The sequence below is a fragment of the Ochotona princeps genome, chromosome 4 (genome assembly GCF_030435755.1).
Source record: "Ochotona princeps isolate mOchPri1 chromosome 4, mOchPri1.hap1, whole genome shotgun sequence".
NCBI lineage: Eukaryota > Metazoa > Chordata > Mammalia > Lagomorpha > Ochotonidae > Ochotona > Ochotona princeps.
Window position 1 is genome coordinate 109,098,285 of NC_080835.1, and position 2,009 is coordinate 109,100,293.

The window sequence follows — 2,009 nt, forward strand, 5'->3', positions numbered from 1 at the left end:
ACTGAGCTGGGCAGTTGGCACAGCCTGAACAAGGCAGAAGTGTGGAGCAGAGGCAGACAACAGAGCAAACTCTCCCAGCCAGCTGGCCAGGAGGGTTCTGCTTGGATTGCTATACACAGATGGCTTGAGACGCTGAACAAAACCCATTTTGGCTTTTCATTTGCTGAAAGATGCATCACTCAGCAGCCATCTTCCTGTGAACCCCATCCCACCGGGCAGTGCAGAGGCTTCTTGGGCAGTGGTGACTGAAGCAGTAGAAAGGCAGTGGACTCCTGTCGCCATGGTTGGTGCCACTGCAGCTTACTTGAGTGCTCTTGGTGAACTTCTAAGCCAGTCCTCAGCAAACTCCCTGTGCCTCAGATTGGACATCACATTGCAGCCAAACATCCCGTTCACTCTTCTGATAGCAGTGCACAGTTAGATTGCTTTGCATCCTCAATGTCTTTGGTTTTCTGGATGCTAAGGGCTTTGGGAGAAATTAAAGTCTCTGTTTGATCACTTCTCAGCCTTTTGGCTAAGATCAAGTGTAGCATATGTTTTTCTCAGTTTAAAGTCTCTGTTTGTGGGAAGGCTACCTAGAGGCAGAATCCAAACCCCCAAAAGGCAAACACTGTTAAGGGTGGGTGCACTGGCTTCAGAGGCAGAGAAACCCAAGTTCATTTTTTCTCTAATGTTTCCATGAGATTTGGGATGTATCACTTCCACATCCAGAAGAGATCATGATAACAGCAACCACAATGCAATTTCATGGTAATGAAACTGGAATGAGGTAGCAAGACAGCATATCTGAAGCCCTTAGCCAGTGATTAGTAAGTGATAGCTTTAGAAAAGACAAAGCAATATATACCAGGAAGAAAGGCCTGTCTAGAGAATCAGGATACAGAATAGGGTAAGGACATGTTTAAATGGACAGAGAAACATTTGATCAGGATGAAGCAGAGAGGACACATCCCAAGAAATAGGAGAGGACAGAACAACAGCAGAGGGGTACCTGGAGACTGACAGACACAGGAAAGCATCCCAAACAATGGATGGTATTGCAGTGACTGATACTCCAGCGGCATTCAGCTAACGACGATCTCGACTCCACCAGCAGCCGAAACTCCACCAGCAACCAGGTGGGAAAGGACTTCCACTGGGAGCTTGGGAGGTGAACCCAGACAAAGAACTGTCTGTCCTGCTGGTCTGTTTGATTTGACCAGGAGCAGAGACAGAGCAGCAGATCCCAGACAGGCAGTGCGACAACAGGGTGGATTTCACAGCCCAGTCAGCCCCCTAGAGCCAAATTGGGCACGATTTTGCTTAAGGAGGCAAAGAAAGTGAAAGCACTGAGCATACACTGAGCTGAGAGTGAACTCATTTCTAACTCAGTGAACTGCAGCAACGTGGCATTCTACAGGTTCTACCCAAGACAGGTCTGGGTAGCCCTCAGATCTGACAGCCAGCAGATCAAGAACTCTAGGAGGGGCATGTCAGGTGCCATTTTGTACAGTGTGACAAGTTTTAGGACTCAGAGGACAACAGTGAACTGCGCATGTGCTGAGCTCCTGTGAGCTCACTGAATTCAGTGGATTGCACTGCTCCCACAGGAAAATAATACCAACTATGGCATCATATGGGTCAAAATAGGTCCATGTAGCACCCAGACCTAATGGCCAACAGGTTCTGGCAAGATCAGCACCACCAACAACCTAGCTATATAGGACACAAGGTGTCTCCCTAATCCCCAGACCTCCTCCAACCAGAAGTGGGAAAAAATTTGCAGAGACAACATTGCAGCCTCAGCATGATAGCACAGGAGGTGGGGATTGGAGAGCCAGGAGTTGGGGCTACAGAGACCATGGTGGAAATCTAATATAAGAACCCAGACCTGAAATTGCTGGGGGGAGCGGCACAATTGGCTACAAACAAAGAGCTGGGTACCAAAGGCAATAAGTAAAATCAAACTGTAGACCTATTGGTGACACAGCTTAGAAACCTGCCCCAAGGAGAAGAATCTAATAAGTAGA

The 2,009-nt window shown here is 47.9% G+C and overlaps 1 pseudogene; it reads left to right on the forward strand.

Annotated features, from left to right (window-relative positions):
• The first annotated feature begins 494 nt into the window (after nt 1-494).
• LOC118759652 (U2 spliceosomal RNA) lies at nt 495-599 on the forward strand (annotated as a pseudogene).
• Nucleotides 600-2,009: the final 1,410 nt, after the last annotated feature.